The sequence below is a fragment of the Schistocerca nitens genome, chromosome 1 (assembly GCF_023898315.1).
Source record: "Schistocerca nitens isolate TAMUIC-IGC-003100 chromosome 1, iqSchNite1.1, whole genome shotgun sequence".
NCBI classification, from domain to species: Eukaryota; Metazoa; Arthropoda; class Insecta; order Orthoptera; family Acrididae; genus Schistocerca; species Schistocerca nitens.
Window position 1 is genome coordinate 569031226 of NC_064614.1, and position 20101 is coordinate 569051326.

The 20101-nt window shown below is 39.8% G+C and overlaps 1 long non-coding RNA gene across 1 annotated transcript; it reads left to right on the plus strand.

The window, feature by feature from the left end:
* The first annotated feature begins 9059 nt into the window (after positions 1 to 9059).
* On the plus strand, positions 9060 to 10943 carry LOC126236406 (uncharacterized). Its single transcript, XR_007544909.1, has 2 exons — positions 9060 to 9231; positions 10698 to 10943. It is a non-coding gene; the product is annotated as an uncharacterized LOC126236406 (long non-coding RNA).
* Positions 10944 to 20101: the final 9158 nt, after the last annotated feature.

The window sequence follows — 20101 nt, forward strand, 5'->3', positions numbered from 1 at the left end:
AGTTCTAATAATTCTGCCCTTGTCAAATTACTGTCTAACTGTACCTTATGTTTCTGTAACCAGCTAACAATGTCGTTTTTCCTCGTTGCCTTTGTGGGTGCTTTGTCTTGTATTACTGAGTGATAAGGAGCGTTATCCATAACAATGATAGAGTTTTTTGTTAAGTTCTGGAGCACACAGTCTTCAAACCATTTCACAAAAGTATTGTGGTTCATCTATTCATGGTAGTCGGGGGTCTTATTTGAACTGAATAGCAGCAGACAATTTGGAATGGAACCTTTTGAATTGCCTGCATGTGCTACAATTATCCTTTTTCCTCTGCCGATCGGAGCTGCCATACTTCCACTGATGGTACCGTCTGTCCAGCCTTTTTTTAAACTGTGTCCTGCATTCACCCACGTTTCATCAAGCCAAACGATATCATCAAAATTTGTCCCCACTAATTCTCTAAGAAAGCGGCATCGCCAGGCTCCAATATCTTAGCGTTCCATTAGTGACTTTCTGCCAGAGATGGATTTATAGCGGAATCCTAACATTTTCACGACTCGTAACAAAGACGATTTACTACCATGAAACAGGTCAGCCGCTGTGAGGGTACCATGTAGTTTTTTGAGTGTTGGATACTCCTCCCTCGAATAAAATGCGTATATTTGACGACGAATGGCATCTTCCTGAAAAGAGTCAAGTTTTGTGACCCTCTTCTCTAGTCGCCTCTTTTTCCCAGGTGTCTCCAATTTAGATGATTCACTTGAACCTTCTTTCGTGAATTTCTCCTTGCAGATTCTTATTACTGTTCGTTCGCTAACTTGCAGAGCAGTTGCAGTTCGCTCCTTATCCAAAGGAACGAGAGGCCCTCCTGCATCCCTCTGTCTCTCAAAATACTCCCTTAAGGAACACACGTATTCACGCACCTGACTGCGTATAACGACGCCATGTCCGCCACTTTTTGGATGTTTCCGAGGAGTGTGCAGCCTCGGCCTCCCTCTCTTGCGACTGCTTTCATCAGAAATCGTAAACACGCGAAGCTACAAGTCACTCAAATCTCTCACCCGCACGTCCACAACGGCTCACTGAGGACTGGCTGGCACAATGCCTTAGTCAGCTCAGCAGAGCGAAGTGGCAACGCAGTGGCAGCCGACAGCGCCGGATGCTATTGGTTTATTGGTGGCGGGAGCCCTGCAGCCCGTTGCCTGTCAAGTGACAACTAGTTTAAATAACTCCATTCGTAACGCTTCCGGTACAACACACACACACACACACACACATGTGCCTTATTATAGGTGGTGGTAATCCACAGCCCTTGGGTGGCCTGAGTAAGGCACGTCATCGACAGTTCCTGTCTCTCTGTATCTCCAGTTCCTGTCTCTCTGTATCTCCTCCATGTCCGAACAACATCGCTTTGGTTCACTCCGAGACACCGGGACACTTCTCATGTTGGGAGCCTGGCACAAAGTAACAATGCGGACACGATCGAACCGAGGTATTGGCGGTCTAGGCATGGTTGAACTACAGAAAACACGAGCCGTGTACCTCCTTCCTGACGGGATGACTGGAACTGATCGGCTGTCGGCCCCCTCCGTCTAATAGGCGTTGCTCAAGCATGGTTGTTTACATCTTTGGGCGGGTTTAGTGACATCTCTGAACAGTCAAAAGGACTGTGCCTGTGATACAATACCCACAGTCAACGTCTATCTTCATAAGTTCTGGGAACTGGGGTAATGCAAAACCTTTTTTGATGTATGAATTAAGAGCTGGCATCTTACAGAATATTTTTGTTCTACATTGTTATTCTTCTGAATATTGCTTAAAAATTAACAATACTTATAGCAAACCCGAGACAGAAGCCAATAGGCAGTTTGTCAACTTTCGCACTTATCAACAATAACAGTGTACTCTTGCCTTTGATCATAATGAAGAACTTCCTGCTGAATACAAAATAACAATAATAATTATATAGATATTTTGTTTGTGCATGTAAACTACACTTGCAGCAAAAGTAACTGCTTTGGTTACATAAGAGACAGCAATTACACGATCAAATTGTTTTTATTATTTACAAAATTTATTTTGTATTTCATAAGAATATATGGGCTGAAAGCAAGGGGAAACTACAGCCGTAATTTTTCCCGAGGGCATGCAGCTTTACTGTATGGTTAAATGATGATGGCGTCCTCTTGGGTAAAATATTCCGGAGGTAAAATAGGCCCCCATTCGGATCTCAGGGCAGGGACTACTCAAGAGGATGTCGTTATCAGGAGAAAGAAAACTGGCGTTCTACGGATTGGAGCGTGGAATGTCAGATCCCTTAATAGGGCAGGTAGGTTAGAAAATTTAAAAAGAGAAATGGATAGGTTAAAGTTAGATATAGTGGGAATTAGTGAAGTTCGGTGGCAGGACGAACAAGACTTCTGGTCAGGTGACTACAAGGTTATAAACACAAAATCAAATAGGGGTAATGCAGGAGTAGGTTTAATAATGAATAGGAAAATAGGAATGCGGGTAAGCTACTACAAACAGCATAGTGAACGTATTATTGTGGTCAAGATAGATACGAAGCCAACGCCTACGACAGTAGTACAAGTTTATATACCGACTAGCTCCGCAGATGACGAAGAAATTGAAGAAATGTATGATTAAATAAAAGAAATTATTCAGATAGTGAAGGGAGACGACAGTTAAATAGTCATGGGTGACTGGAATTCGTCAGTAGGAAAAGGGAGAGAATGAAACGTGGTAGGTGAATATGGATTGGGGCTAAGAAATAAAAGAGAAGCCGCCTGGTAGAATTTTGCACAGAGCATAAGTTAATCATAGCTAACACTTGGTTCAAGAATCATGAAAGAAGGTTGTATACATGGAAGAAGCCTGGAGATACTGACAGGTTTCAGATAGATTATATAATGGTAAGACAGAGATTTAGGAACCAGGTTTTAAATTGTAAGACATTTCCAGGGGCAGATGTGGACTCTGACCACAATCTGTTGGTTATGAACTGTAGATTAAAACTGAAGAAACTACAAAAACGGATCACCAATTTGGTATTGGAGGGCAGCGTGGAGGGTAAAAATCGTAGAGGGAGACCAAGAGATGAATACACCAAACAGATACAGAAGGATGTAGGTTGCAGTAGGTACTGGGAGATGAAGAAGCTTGCACAGGATAGAGTAGCATGGAGAGCTGCATCAAACCAGTCTCAGGACTGAAGACCACAACAACAACAACAAGAATATATGATACACAATGGACTAACACTGAATGATGTGTGGTTCTAATTACGTGAAAAAAAAACGAACAAAGAAGAAAGAGAAATCGTCAGCTCACATTTTCTCCCTCATATATTCATTTATGTTTCTTTCCCCACCAACGCTACTCATAAAACCGATAATCTTATCATTTACTACGTTACGTACCAAAACTATTAAACCGTAGCTTTGGTAAACTGCAACTCCATTCGTAACGCTTCCGGTACAACACACACACACACACACACACACACACAGGTGCCTTATTATTAGATCGCCAACATCGACAGCGGCCGACACGAAACACTCGTGGCCCGAAGTCGATCGACTTGTACTGGCTTGAAACGATCCTGAACTAGGAAGGATCCGTTCAGGATGTTGTTAACAAATAGTACTATAAAATGAATGAGCACGGCGAGAGCAGGTAAACTATGAACGTGAGCAGTCGACGCTATCCTCCCCCCACCAGCGTCAACATCATAACTATCTTCCCGAGAATCTTTGACGTTGACGTCCCAGGCTGTTTGAACGCTGCCATTTGAAACCCACTGTAGAATGTTTTTACGTTCCATTCCGTTCCGTGACGTCCAGTATGAATCGACGCTGATGTACTCGCAGTTACCTGAGAATGTACCGTTAAGTCTTTTTACAGGACACGCTAACTTAGTCCTAACGAAATGATACAGTGATTAATTAACTACAGTGGCAGTGTATAAAAGCTGAGCTCAAACCCTAGCCATCGTAGCTAATTTTCTCCTGGGTCTTCGCAAACGTGAGTACTGGAGCCAAACGATTTAGAAGCCCATGAACCGTTTTACCCCTATACTTCTACACAGAACTATACGTGTAGTCACGTCCATAAATCAAGTAAATATCACAAAAATAATAACTCAAAAAATTATTTGTTCAATGCAATGAAATCTAGCTGGACTGTAGAACACGTGACACATTAGAATCAACAATGAATAAAACGCTTCCAAATGTGCTGAATTTTGATAGAGATTTAAAACGGATTATGAAATGTGTTAATGGAATGGAGAAATGGGTAAAGTACAATGTTTTATTGTTGGCACGAAACGAGCAGTTAATTCATTATGTCACGCAGGCCGTAAACGATACGATAGTGAACCATCAAAAAGGCCTGATCGATATTTATACTTGATTTTGAGGAAAAAAATCGCCATAGACAAGGTTCGGAATTACTTTAAAGCTACGTGAGGAAGGCGCTGGGAGAGAAACCGACAGCGGATGAGGAAGCCGGTATAGCTGCGTCGTTCTCAATGTGCGAACGCAGGAAACCGTAGTGAAAAGCGGCCACCGCGCTTGGCTCACCGAGCGCGACGAGTAGCTTGTGGCTTTTAGTTGGGGCGACGGAGCTCAAACGGCAAAGCTGGCTTGCTCGAAATCTTCCAATTAGACGTTGGCAATATTACGTGCGTCAGTCATTAAGGTAACGCGCTTTATGACTAGATGACACCACTACGACCTCTGTTGTCCGAGGTGAACTGCAGCCGCCGAGGTGTCACTTCATCTCGGATTGTCTTTTCCTTTGCCGTAAGCTTTCACCGAAAGAAAGAATCGTAATCTGTAATACTTAAGCAGTACGGCAGTTCTTTGTGTCTAAGTGTTACGCAAGATGATTGGAAATCGTACAAAGTGTATTTACTACTTATGGTCAGCCAAATTAGGCACGTTCGACACGGTGAGCTTCCACGACTTCCAAATACGATAGCATGGTGTTACCGAGGCACAAAGAAACATTTCACTCTTTCTAATTTTATGAAAGTAGGTAAAAACAATAATCTGTCACAAGAAAACAATTAGGCCCAAAAACAGTTGATGTTATCGACACGAAATCCTACATATCAGTGTGGACTGATAAATTTGGTTAAAAAGTAGTAATTAAAATTTTCTTCGAAAGCGAAATTGTATTTCTCAGCATAGTGAGAACTGAGCTCATTCAATTTGATCCAGAGAATGTCCGTGCTCTTATTTCCTCGTTTGCTAGACAGACGACCTCTTAATGTCTCGATAAATTCTTTGCCTCAAGCCATTTTTGAGGTTAAGAAAGAGAAAAATAACACTTGGGATGAGACCTAGGAGATAGCGATTGTTGAAACATTGTTTCGAATCACAGTTAGTGTACGTTCCTGATGCAAAGGCATTTTTTGCTCTGCTATTAGGCGCTTGGGACTTTATTAGATCTTAAAACATGCATTATAGTTGCATATCTTGCTTTTATTGTTTGCTCTTTTCTAGGCTTATCTTATTATGTTAACTGAACATTCCGTCGGTTCTTGGTAGAGCAACCCTATAATCAGTGAAAATCACTAGTTTGCTTTTGTTCTATTTTAGCGAATGCCATGCATAAGTAAGGTAGTTTTAGCGCTATTAGTAGCGGATTGCATTTGGGAAGAAACGTGGGGATGCGGCCGTCTTGTTAGTTGTATCTTCCGTGGTCCCCCTCGCCCCAGATACTAGTTTCGGTGGTAGTCTCTCTCTGACGTGTATGTTTAAACAAGAGTCCCATTGCGATTCGCGCAGCAGTCTGTTGACAGATTTTGCTAGATTCAAATAGTTCAAATGGCTCTGAGCACTATGGGACTTAACTGCTGAGGTCATCAGCCCCCTAGAACTTGGAACTACTTAAACTTAACCAACGAAGGACATCACACACATCCACGTCCGAGGTAGATTCGAACCTGCGATCGTAGCGGTCGCGCGGTTCCAGACTGTAGCGCCTAGAACCGCTCGTCCACGCCGGCCGGCCGATTTTGCTAGACTTCCACGATGTGCGGCTGGCTGGGAAGTTACATAGTAAGTTATACATATGAGTGTGTACTGGTAATTTTGGTTAAAAACGTAGTGAATAAAATTTACTTTGAAGAAGAAAATTTTTTCTCAACATAGTCAGAATTGAGCTAATTCTATTTAGTACAGCAAATATCCGATTTTTTATTCCTTGTTTACTGTTAATATCTCGACAAATTCTTTGATCCAAGCCAATGTGAGCTTATTTGCTGTTACTTTCATGTTTTTTTTCCGGTTAGGTTCCATTAACCCGATGCGGTACTGTTTGACTCAGAGAACATTTTCATGCCCCACACCCACGGGACCTCGCATGCTACTTCATAAATTTGCTGGATTTTTTCTTCTTTTACGTGACTGGTACGATTCTCTAGTGCGCGATCAAGGTATAGTCTGATGTTCACATCTGAATTGGCCCTTAATTTATTTTATGAAGAATCCATCTTAATTTTCTTTATTTTTTTGTAGCGCAAGAAGAGGGGAATTACATCCTGAATCCCAGGTTGTGTGTACGATTTGTCAACTACAACTGGAGCAAATTTATACAACACGAGAAAAAAAATCTGAATACCATCGGGTAACGAAGTCTAAGAACAACCAGTCATCATGAAACAATTTTCCAAATATTCAGTAACGATGTTACACCAGAAGAAATGTTAATCAGTAGTCTAGGACGTGAGATATCTCCAGAGTTTGTTTGATCGTGTTTTGTCTGATCCGTCCAGTAAAAATCGGTGTTGAGTGACTGTGCAGTATACATGAACTTTGCTCAAGGCTCTATTAGTTGGAGCAGGGCACATTTTCTTAAACAAAAAATTCTAAAGTTAAAATGTAGGCTCAACTGTACCCACAGCAAAAACACTAATTTTGCTCGTTCTGGAGGTACACGGCAAAATCGTCTGAAATATCTACGTCCAAATATCTTCTTTGGATGTATTACATTCAGAAACGTCCATTCAGCTACAAAATGCAAAAAAGATAACAACACATAAAAGTGAAGAAGAATCTCTTGTGGTACTTCCTTGTAACTGTGTCTGTTTAATATAAAGCCCGTCAAAATGTGTTATCGCCACGTTATTCTCAACTATATATGTTACGAAACTTACGTTAACATATCAACTACGTACCTCGGCCGCCCCTTCCCCTACCGCAATGGTTGAGGGATCCTTAGCCCTCGAAAGAAAAAAAAAGTAAAAATTACTAAAATCGATCAGTCAGGTGAAATATTACTTCAGATCAAAACAATCAACGTTAGTTTTGGAATACTAATGTAAAGAAAAGGGAATCATTCAGCTTCAGCCAGCAGACGACGCTGTCTTCGTTGGGTGTATGTGCTAGTAAACCTAAGCAGACGTAACTCAATGAGTTGAAGTTTACGAAAATGTTACATGTAATTAAATTTAAAGTGGATTAAATTAATTGATAAGGTCCATGAAGCTACTCTTTCCACTCAATATTGAAAGCTAAGTTTGGTAGCGACTAGAAACAACCGATTATCAGCGCGAAGTCATTCATTTTTCGATTCCTATCGAAACAGCTATTCCCGAGAATCTTCTTAGAGTGAACGATACTTCATGTGTCAGGTAAGGGGGTACACACAAAGAAGACGTATACAAATGACACTGCTACAAATTACGTATCATCGAAATGAACCACAACATTAAAAAATGACGAATACAGTATCAAGCCTATAGTGCACGTTGTCATTTGATGACCAAAGATAGCAGCTCGAATTCCAGCGACCTCTACCAATTCAGTACTAGAGGGGCGAGAAGCCAAGAAAATGAATGCACTAAACTGCTTTGAGGATACGAACTGCGCTGAAATAAAGACGAAAGCTGACCCACCTTATTTAATTATAAGTAAGCAGAAACAACAATTTCAAATCGCATGTAATACCGATTATAAGACGTCTGTGATTTAAAATGCAAATTCGTTTTTTCATTAAAATACAGCTTACTGTTTTAAATTCATGAATATTTGTCAGAAATTCTTACAGAAATTTATTATTTCTTATGATATGCGCATGGAATATATTTGTTTCAAGACGTCATGGTAAGACGCACGACTTGTCGAACAATTTCTACAAGAGCGAATACAGATATCGCTTGACACAGAAACTTCATATTGTGGTTTGCAGTATTCTGATTTTCCAGTAATTACAATATTTATAAAATTCTTACTCCTCCAACACAAACTGCCTCAGGCACATCTAGATAAATGGTCTGGATGACTGGTTCGCCAATTAAATACTCGAAATATAACCACAGTGTCTAAGATGCCCATATTCACTAACTATACATGCCTCTGGGAAATTACGTTATATTTACACAAGAAGGTGTAGTCAATTTGACTCCTCTTTTTTGGGTGTCACCGCCTGACGGAACTCTGATGTTTGATTATAGCTTACCTTCTAACTGCTATCTTTGCTTCCCGTTATTGCTGTGTTTCACGGTTTTCGTGAGATTTTGCTGACCGATGTTGGACACATTATGTTCCTCGTCAATCGCCTCGTTTCAGACTGATGCTGAGCAACTGTGTTGGCCGCAACAGAGGCCTCTCTACTGTTGAGAAGGGCGTCACGTGGCGCTATGCTGCTTACTCTAAGGCGCCGTTCAAATTAGGAAATTCGTGGAAAGGTCTTATGGGACCAAACTGCTGAGGTCATAGGTCCCTAAGCTTACACACTACTTAACCCAATTAACAGTAACTTACGCTAAGGACAACACACACACCCATGCCCGAGGGAAGACTCGAACTTCCTACGGAGTGGAGGGGAAGGATGTTAGGGGGGCAGCTGCGCGAACCGTGACAAGACGCCTAGACCGCGCGGCGTGTCGTTCATACTACGGCGATATAAGATACTAAGCGACATACGATATGCGACCCGCACAGACAGATTTGAAATCTAAAAGGAGGCGATAGAAAAGGTTCACAGCGGCGCGATTGCGCAACATATCGTTAAGTGCCGCTTGCTGGTCTCTGCAGCGATTAGTAGCGTACGATACTTCGAACTGTTAACATGGCGGGAAGAATAGAAGACAATTCTGTACTTCGTTTCATTAATATAGTGATAGCTAATCAGTGTAACCGGAATTATTCCATTGCCACATACAGATGTGACATACAGATGTGACGAATGCCATATGGAGGAAAATTTCATCAGAAATAAAAGACACAGGTAAGTGCTTTATTTATTTATTTATTATGTAAAAGACAAGCAAGTAATTAAATTGTAATATTATTAACTCATACCGTAAATATTTTGAAACCCTCATACGAAATAAGGAATTCACTTATATTGCAAAGATTAATTATACGAGGGTCACTTCAAAAGAAATGCACACTGTTTTTTTTTAATCCATATTTTATTCTACATGTTTGAAAGTTTTACAGTGTGTAGATACATCCTTTAGGAACCATATTTTCATTTCTCCACATAACTTCCCTCCCTTTCAACTGCCTTACGCCATCTTGGAACCAGCGCCTGTATACCCGAACGGTAAAATTCTGGACCAACTTGTTGGAGCCACTGTTTGGCAGCGTGCACAAGGGAGTCATCATCTTCAAACCTTGTTCCGCGAAGAGAGTCTTTCAGTTTCCCAAAGAAATGATAGTCACATTTTGTAAGCGATTTGCTTCGTTCAGATTGTTGCTTTGACTGAACGCACTGTTACCTGGTAATGCTGGTATCACAGAACACTTATTAAATTGTTGTGGAACATACGGTTGGTCTTCTCGTTTGCGTATAAAATTGAGATGCACGCATGCTGCGTTAATACTCTGCACAGCGTTACTTCTGTTGGTATAAATTGGTCGGTCAAATAGACGAAATTTTGAGGTTGGCATTCCATACTTTTTCTGCCTCTTGACAGTCGAAAATTGGCATCATTCAAAACTGTTTCTGGAAAGGGCCACCTTATATTATGCTGGAGAGGGAATGCTTCATCTGCCACAAAATAGAACGGAGAAGGATTGTCATTTGCCTCGCATGGCAAGGGAGTTGCTCCGGGTATTCTCAATTTATTACTGCGTAATACTTCTCCGAGTGTTGATTTGCGGAACACAGCACCGTCACTATTCCGTCCGTAGTCTCCAATCTCTATTGAGTCAGACAAAGGCATTAGAACTATTGAAAAGAATCCCTTATAATTATAATCTGTGGACCCAGTATTTGGGGAACACTGAATACGGAAATGTTTGCCATCGAGAGAACCAATACAGTTGGGTAAATTCCATAACTCATAATAACGTTTTGATATTTGCCTCCAAGTTTCCTCCGTTGGCTGTAGCATACACATTGGTTGTAAGTGAGACAATACAGTAGCACAAGTCGAATGAACAATGTAACTGATAGCTGATTTACCTCTGTAAAATTGCAAGGAAAGGTCCTGAAAACTGCTTCCAGTAGCTAGATACCCGAAAAAGTTACAAAAATATTGTGTCTTCGTTTTCAACAAGTTTGACACTACAATAATAAATAAATTGAGGGTTTAAAATCGTAAATAGTTGCGTAAGTCTCATTGTGTTTTCATATGTACAAGCAACATTGTGTTTTCATTTTATTAAACAACATTTTCAAATAAATCCTATTGATGTCTACCTTTTAGAATCTTGTTTCAGAAAAGAACTGTCTCTTTTACATAGGTTGTTGGAAGAGGAAGAACGAGAGAATGTGGAATCCAGTGTTTCAGTTGGTTCCAGTCCGTCTACTTGGAGTTCGTCATCCCATCATGACATCTTACAAACACAGTCTAACATGTGCAATATTGCAACGAATTCCGGTTTCAGTCCGATTACCCCACTGTCACAAGATAGTGAAACTAATTGGTACAATTTGTACAATATTATAAACCATTATAAAAATAAAACTGCTCAATTTTATTAATACTACTTTTTATATTTGTTTTATTTCTATTTACCTTATAGAAATCAGAAGTTTTTCATCTGGAGAAATAGCCTTCCAGAAGTGCGTATTTTTTTCCGTGGGTTTGTGACAGTAGGCGCTTCAGAAAATGGATGTTTTCAGGATTCATTCGATAAAACTCCCTGAATTTTGATTCAGGTTGAAACGGCTCTCGAGAAGCAACAGCCGAGCTGTGGTGTACATTGGTAAGATTTTAGGGATGTACCCAGTATTTCCTTTTTCTCCTCCTACACTATGTACCCAGTATTTCCTTTTTCTCATACTACACCTGAACCAATAAGCCACTACAACGTCTTCCTCACTTGAGCTCATATTTGTAACTGAAGTAGTGAGACTTGTGTTCACATCACATTTTTATCGCCCATGTCACGCCGATTTATCGCCCGCTGTCATGAACCTTACTACCAATATATCATCGCAATATATTTCTTAATACATATCGCTCATCTTACGTCGTCTTAATATGAACGGTGCCTTAGAGGAAAACAAACACCATACTATTAATGAAATGTTAACAGCAGTGAGCTTGTTGTATTGAGTGTTTTTCTTTTTTTTTAGTGGCTTCATTTTCAGTTTTAGTGGTGTGAGTGCCCCAGATATTCATATTCATTCTGTGTGCGGCCATGTACCGTGACATATAAAATTATATCTTTGTTTTGTTGTTACGGTTATGGTGCAACTTTTGGTTGCAATAAAGAAAGGAGCAATAAGTTATTTTCACGTCAATATACTGTATTTCGCTCTGTGATTTTCTGCCAAACATAATTAAAGACATCAGGAAATTATCAGTGATAACAGCAGGGGTGTAACAAGGCTGAGAGCAAGGGCAATGCCATTGAGCATAAGGTGCCCTTGGAAGAAAAAATGGGAAAAAAAGAAAAATTAAAAGGGAAGGAAAAACGGAAAAAATTAATAAAATCAGTCAAGAGAAGTCTTTCACCAGATTAAAATAATCAGAGATTATTTTGGTAATCATTTTGACACGAAGATAAGCGAATCATTTAACTGCTTCACATAGGTCAAAGATTAGGACTTAAACATCAGTTAAATGAATCTATAGAACGAAAGGAACTAGCTATAAGCAAGTGCTCTGACCAAGGCTATGAAGAAGCATCTGTCACAAGTGGTGTACACAATGTTTTGGGAAAAAAAGGTCATAATTTAGATTTATTCTTTAAAGACGCCGTAGAGGCTAAGAGACTAGTCAAGAAATAGCGCTAATTTCGGAACAGTGGAGAAGATCTACAAAGTTTTTGGCCAGCTACGGTGGTATGATTTAAAAAATTGTTCTGTGAGTACCAAAGTAACTTCAGACACACCAAATTCACCAGAGACGCACAGAAGCATTCATTCTTCACAAACTTCATCTGCGAATGGAACAGGAACAGACTTTAATGTATAGTTCAATAAAAACTGTCCGCTGATGCTATGTTTACAGTTATTCGCAGAGTACAGATGAAGATCTACTTGTATATGCAGAAACTGATTTTTTTAAATAATATATTATGCATATATAGGAGAAGAAATCGTATACTGTACGATTACACAATAGGCGGAAACAGTGACTACAGTAAAATACCTAGGAATAACATGTCGTATAGTGGCATCTGACTTTCTGTACACTCTACATTAGCACCGTTTGGAGGGGAGAGCCCTGTCCGATATGTATTGTATCAGGATATGGAGAACGAGCGTGGAAAAAGTAGGGGTGTGATTCTCTAAGGAACCACCAGAACACTTCGTCTGACGGCCAATGATTCCTGTATGGGATTGTAATCATAAAAGGAACGTTGCAGTAGATTTTGTGGTTTGCAGTATGTACTGCTTAAGTGCGTAAAGACGCAATATCAGTATCATTTTAATACATATACACCACTAAATGTGCCACCTGCAGAGATGTTTTGGTGGTGCAGAGTAACAGTTTTCGCACAAAAGAGATGCATATTGCTTGTCGTAAGACGCAAAAGCTACTCAAAGATGATGTGATTGTCTGTAAGTATAAGGTAGCACTGTCCGTAGGGATCGGTGGTTGGTGCAGAGCCTGGATTAAACAAATGTAATGTAATGCACGTACATATGGGTAGAAATACTGCACTCTTCTATTACACAACTTGTGGAACCAGTAACTGCTTTAAAAATACCTAGGAGTGAGTGAAGTGGAATGGCTACATGAACCTGGTAGGGGTGAATTTTAAAGGAGATACAATCCATCAATGAAAGAAAACACCTTTTCGACCGATTTTTAAGTATTACTCCTCAGCTTGGAACACTTAACCAAATCATGTTAACAGAAGTTTCGATAACGGGTGATACTAACGTACTCGTTCATACTAACATACTCGTTCAGTCTGTGGGACATCCGTGGTATACGTTGCAAGACAGGCATTATACATCACGGCAAGTTTCACAGTTAAAATAATTCGAGGCAGTACGTTCCTGGTGATACACATGTTATCTCCCTCTATACATGTCCCCCATGACCAATGGACCTTGCCATTGGTGTGGTGGCTTACGTGCCTCAGCGATACAGACAGCCGTACCGTACCGTAAGTGCAGCCACAACTGAGGAATATCTGTTGAGGTGCCAGAGAAACGCGTGGTTTCTGAAGAGGGGCAGCAGCCTTTTCAGTAGTTACATGGACAACGGTTTGACGATTGACTTATCTGGCCTTGTAATATTGCAAACCGTCGCTTGCTTTAATCACAAATATGAGTCTGAGTGATGTTATATGTTATTATTTTTACATAAAGATAAGTATCTTCTCAATTAACTTCAAATCGTGAGCTACGCCCTTAATTTTTATTTATGGATTAGTGAAATTACTCATGGCACTTATGTTGCCTATACCTGTCGTCATTTTCAGAACTCAAATTAATAATCAAAATAACTCATTTAATAAGACTGAACCATAAATTGCTGGTGTACCCATTTACCAACACAATATAATAAAAACGGTGAACAGTTGAGGGAGTATGAATGAGAACAGTGGCGTATTTAAGTTTCCAAAATAATGACAAATTTTATTAATTCTTTTATAACTACAACTAGCTTATAAGCCTTACACAGAAATGACAAACACAAACCAGAAAAGAAATGGTGTTTGATTGGCAAAGCCTTCATTGGGGTGGAAACTTACAAATTCTCCCCTGAATTAACTCCTTTTACAGCGCAATCTGACTTTGTTTACACGAATCCACAGTGAGACCCAATTCTATTAAAATGGAATCAACTAAGATCAAGTATACCACAAACTATGTTTCACCTGGGAACAGGGAGCTGTGAATATCATTTAACAACCTTACGCTAGTGCAGAAATACTTTAATATTTTCACCTTGATTCAGGCGGCAGCAGAAAACGGCGCTTCTGGCGCATCCAGGAAGATTTGAAAACGACGTGGTCTGGTGTTCTGATTATCAGAATGCGAGAAACTTCATTGTCAGAGCCCTGAAATCCCAGCAGATTTCAGTGTGAGACGCACCCATTCGTTGGTCTGGCTAGACTTATTTGGTGCTGCAGAAGAACGCTGAAAATTAGGTGGGTAGATTGTGTAACTAACAAGGAAGTACTGACTAGAATTGAGGAGAAAAGAAATTGTGGCACAACTTACTAAAAGAAGGAATCGGTTGATAGGACACATTGTAAGACATCAAGCGATCACTAATTTTATACTGGGCCAAAGTGCGAGGGGTAAAAATCGAAGAGGGAGACCAAGGACAGTAAGCAGATTCAGAAAGATACAGGATTAAGAGATGAAGAGGCTTGCACAGGATAGAAATACTGGAGAGCTGTATCAAACCAGTCTTCAGATTGCAAACCACAACAACAACAATTATACAGTCTCGCGAAATGGCCACAAGAAGAAATTATACCACATTGTGTGAAGTAATATGCAGCTATTGCGCGTCTGATTTTCGATACAGAGAATGGCACCTTTGAGGAAAAGCTTTATTTAGTGTAGAATGAAGGAAAATGGTTCAAATGGCTCTGAGCACTATGGGACTTAGCGTCTGTGGTCATCAGTCCCCTAGAACTTAGAACTACTTAAACCTAACTAACCTAAGGACATCATACACATCCATGCCCGAAGCAGGATTCGAACCTGCGACCGTAGCAATCACGCGGCTCCAGACTGAAGCGCCTAGAACCGCACGGCCACACCGGCCGGCAGAATGAAGGAAATCTGTGTTGTGTACAAGGGGCGTTCAATAAGTAACGCAACACTTTTTTTTTCTCAGCCAATTTCAACTGAAAAATTGCAGAATTGGTTGCGGGACATCGTGGAATATTCACGCTACAGACCCTTTAGTTTCGTGAAGTACTGGTAAGTGGCAGCAGTATACATAGCCTTGAGAATGGCGACTGTAATGGAGGTGCGTTCCAAGCAGCCAGCTGTCATTGAGTTTCTTTTGGCGAAAAACCAGAGCACCACAGATATTCATAGGCGCTTGCAGAATGCCTATGGAGACCCGGCAGTGAATGGAGGCATGGTGAGTCGTAGGGTGAGACATCTGTCATCATCGCAACGAGGTCGCACAAACCTTTCCGATCTCCCACGTTTACCATTGAAATTTCGAGAGAGCATTTTTCGGGAAGAGTCGGAACACATGTTACTTCCCGCCACATTCATCTCGCGTAATGACCACGAGAAAATTCGAGAAATTAGAGGCAATATAGAAGCTTACCGACACCCATTCTTCCCACGAGCTATTCGCGGGTGGAACAAGATTGGAGGACACAATTAGTGGCACAAAAAGTACCCTCCGTCATACACTATTAGGTAGCTTGCGGAGTGTGTGTAGATGTCGGCCAGTCGCACACAGTTGCGACGCCTATAATGTTGGAACGTGCGGATACTCTCATTCGTGGTGATTGACAGATCACAATGAAACTTCCCCTTTGAATAATTTTACAAGACTGTGCTTAAACTGACGCACAATTTTTTTTTTTTTTTTTTTTTTTAGCGCAACGCAATCTGACTTTCAACACACAATATTTTGTTAGCGCAACGCAATCTGACTTTCAAAATTCTCTACAAGAGAATGGCCCTGACTAACATTAAACTATCTCTTTCACAAATCACTTACCTCACAAAAATCTTCGCTGCTCAAGCTACTGCAATACAGCGAGCGCCACTACTGCCAGCTAAATAAAAGATTCGAACTATGGAAGGCACTAACTACTCATAGGGATAGTTAGCAAATAAAAAATATTAATAGAGAACCAACAATGTATTTACCTTGATATCATGACAAATTACAAAACTCCGCCATCTCTCTCCCCACATCCACCACTGCTGGCGGCTCACCTCCAACTGCGCAACGTTACGCGCTGTTCACAGCCAGCTGCCTAACACTACAATGGTTGAGTATTACAACAATGCAAAGCAGCCACAGACTGCACACGGCACAGCCGGTGATTTTCATACTGAGGTGGCGTTACCAATAAAAAACCTAAACAGCCTACTTACATAGCCCCCATGCTCCCCACAAAAAATTTTACAAATTGGGTTGGGCAGTGCCCAATACAGATTTGAAAAAATTTTTCATAATTACAATAACTAAGAAATCAAATGCACACACTTATTGATACAATGTTGGTCAAAAGCTAAAATTTTCTCACAGTCCATAAAGACAGTCCTGATCATTCATCACATTGCAGTGTTTTTCTCAAAGTCTGAGCAGTAAAAGAAAATGCACATAGACGTAGTGGATTTCCATGCAGTCTTGAAGAAGTATCGTTGTCCTTCCAACGGAAAGACAGTGCTGACTCTTGACATGCTGACACGTAATGGGCCACAACAGAGCAAACCCACAGCGTAGTCTATCGAAGTTTTGAAGAATATCGTTTGGTAGGTCATCACAGAGCAGACCCACTGTAGTCCTGGTAGAGATTATGGTATTGGTGGGCCACCAGAGGCGCAGACCCACTGCAGTCCTTGTAGAAATAATGGTATTGATGGATCATCAAAGATGTAGACCCACTGTAGTCCTTGTAGAAATAATGGTATTGGTGGATCATCAAAGATGTAGACCCACTGTAGTCCTTGTAGAAATAATGGTATTGGTGGGCCACCAGAGGTGCAGACCCACTGTAGTCCTTGTAGAAATGACGGTACTGGTGGGCCACCAGAGGTGCAGACCCACTGTAGTCCTTGTAGAGATGGCCAGCAACCATCTGTTGTGACTGTGCAGGTGCACAATCACCATCGAAGAGTCTTGCGGATAATGTAGCAAGTCCATAACCACCACTTGTGCACTCACAAAGTTTTTGGAATTGTCCTCAGAACCAGCAATGCTGTTATCCAGTCCCTTGCTGAATCATTAAATCACATGCAAACACTATCACTCCCTACTTCTCACATATTGTCCATATACTATGACCAACAGAAACGTGTGCAGTGAAATGTAACTTACAAGTTACTTAATTTGATGACCTGGTGTCAATTACAATTTTATAACATAAGAATACAATTACAAGGGTACAGAAAACATCATTAAAAACATAATAGTAGAGATAACATTCGTAGTAATAGGGGCTTTACAAAAGAATAGAAATAAACATATACATCAGTGTTACAAAAATAATGACATAAGTACTTACATAAAGATCAGAATAACTTTTGAAACATCACCTCCACATATGAGCAACAAAACAGAATTTACCAAGTAAATAACATAGTATTAGAAAAATTCTACAACATAGCTCTAATCAGCTAAACACATAAAGACAGGAAAAACACAAATACACAAGGGTACACAAACACATAGAGGGCTGACACAAAAGGAATGGATAGGGTTCGTTTTCAGTGTAACTTTTGGTACTGCAGTATTGTGCGAACAAAACCTTTTTTGTTCTTGGAGATCTCCCTGTGTTCATCATTATTCCCAAAAAGTCCTATCTGTACCTCTTTTCTGTATTCCAACCATAAGTCTTTCAAAATAAATATGGCTCATTGTACAATACTCATTTAGGCCCAAATCTTTTTTTTATATACCTTGTCAATGCATTGCTTCCAATTCATCATAGTTAGTTTCTTATATAGTCTACCCCCTCTTAAGCTAACTTAAATCTACTGAGCTCAGATATATATACCAAGGGACGAGGCAATGCAGCATCACATAAAACAATAAACATCAATGACAAATATTTCAAACTGGCAAAGCAAGCTACAGTAAATCTAAATTACCAAGCAATTCAACATTACAACTAATATGAGGCAATGCGCAGCAAACAATAAAATAATCATTAGTAAAACTGGCTTAACAGCGTAATACAAAATCAAATTCAGTAACATTATGCCTGGCAAACAGCAGAAGCAAAAGCAATAAATTATATCTAAACATGACAACGCTCAAACAGAAAAATATTACAGTAAAGACAACAATGCAGATAAGGGAAATGTATAATCACATCTTAATGTCTATGTAATTAAAGTGGTGCACCACAACAACTTATTGTAAAAAAAATATTACCATGTACTTGAAAAGAAAATTGTGTGTGCAGTTACTGTTACTAGTCCCTTCTTATTGTTCTTTCCTTTCCAAGTGCTCCTTTTTTTTTTTAAGAATGTGGATTACAAAATTATTATTTAATAGATCTGTAGACAGAAAATATTTAAATTAGTACATCTATAAAATTTTATTTTAACCAGTGCTGCAGTGCAGCTAGAAACTAGATATTAAACAAAATGGGCAAAGCAAGGCGTGAAACGTCATTCACTAGCCATATGGCATTTCTCTCAATTAGCACGACAATAGCCGTGAAATGTTTCTCATCGTTTTCAAGTTCGACCCTGTCGTTTTTGCGATGCTCTCTACAAAGGAAGGTTAATGGCCTCCCTCTTTTTTTTTCCTACCTGTGCCGCTGAAAAAAGGGGCTCGCAATAATGGCCCCCTTTTTTTTTTTCTTCCAGGCGTCTGACTCAGCTGTGTGCCCGCGACGCATTACGTGCAGGTGGTCACTTAACTTTCGTACGGAAATATTTACGACAGCAGTTTTCACTACAATGGCAGTCTTATATTAAAAAAATTCACAGGGTGAGAATTTGCGTTACCAATCTGTAGAAACAAAATCTTATTGATATAACAGTGTCCAAAAAAATTTTCGTCGGCATTGTGATACATTCACGCATTTACACACATTTCATAACTCTTAAAGTACGATCTTGGTTTCCAACAACCTTTTCCACAAATCAGAGTGCCCTAATCACTATTCATTACTCCTTACCTTATTACACATATATAAATTCGTCGACGCTTCTTCAATACTTCATCATTAGATACATAGCATAATCAAATTCTTCATATAACATTAGCTTATTAATCATAAACATACCTCAACAGCATAATACACATCGTCGTCGTAAAAATAACATCATAATACCTCAGTCAACTCTCAAAATCGTCGTAGCTTCCTCCAACAGTTTCAAAACCTAAAAAAATTCTCTGCCCATGTCAAAAGTGTCATCTACCTCAAACGTACCTTAAAAATCATGATCTCATACCAAATACATCATTCAACGCTCTCATAGTATCACAATGGTTCTGAAAAAGTATGAACAGTTGACAAAGTACAGACAAAATACAATTTCGTAAGTGTGAAGTTATCCAACGGTGTAATTACGTAAACATCTGTCACTAATGTTGTAAAATAAATGTTTGTCTCTCTCAGGTAAATAATCAGATAGCTGTGTAATTCTGTGTTAGAGAAATATGGTACCGATGTGTAAAGTTGTATAAGCAAATACCATATTAGCTAGGGCTCCTTGTGCGTGCTAAACACATGATACACAAAGTAAGCGTGTACCCCCCTGAGGATTAATGTAATTATACCCTTAGGTGTTACAGATTACAGCAATGGGGTGAAATATATCTCAGAAAACTTTCTTTGTAATTCAAAAATCTTTAAAAATAAATGTTTTAAGTACAAAATTAATCACTCAAATATGTGTCCTGTAGCGCTAAACTGTGTGTCATGTTGTAAGATAATCTCTGTGGAAGTCTCGTAGTTATCGTCCTCCGAAAGCTAAGTTCTGCAGAAGTCAATGTACTTACCTGATGATACACAAAAGTGAAATGCTTTGCGTATAGATATCTTAGTTATGCTTATTGTTGTGATGAAGA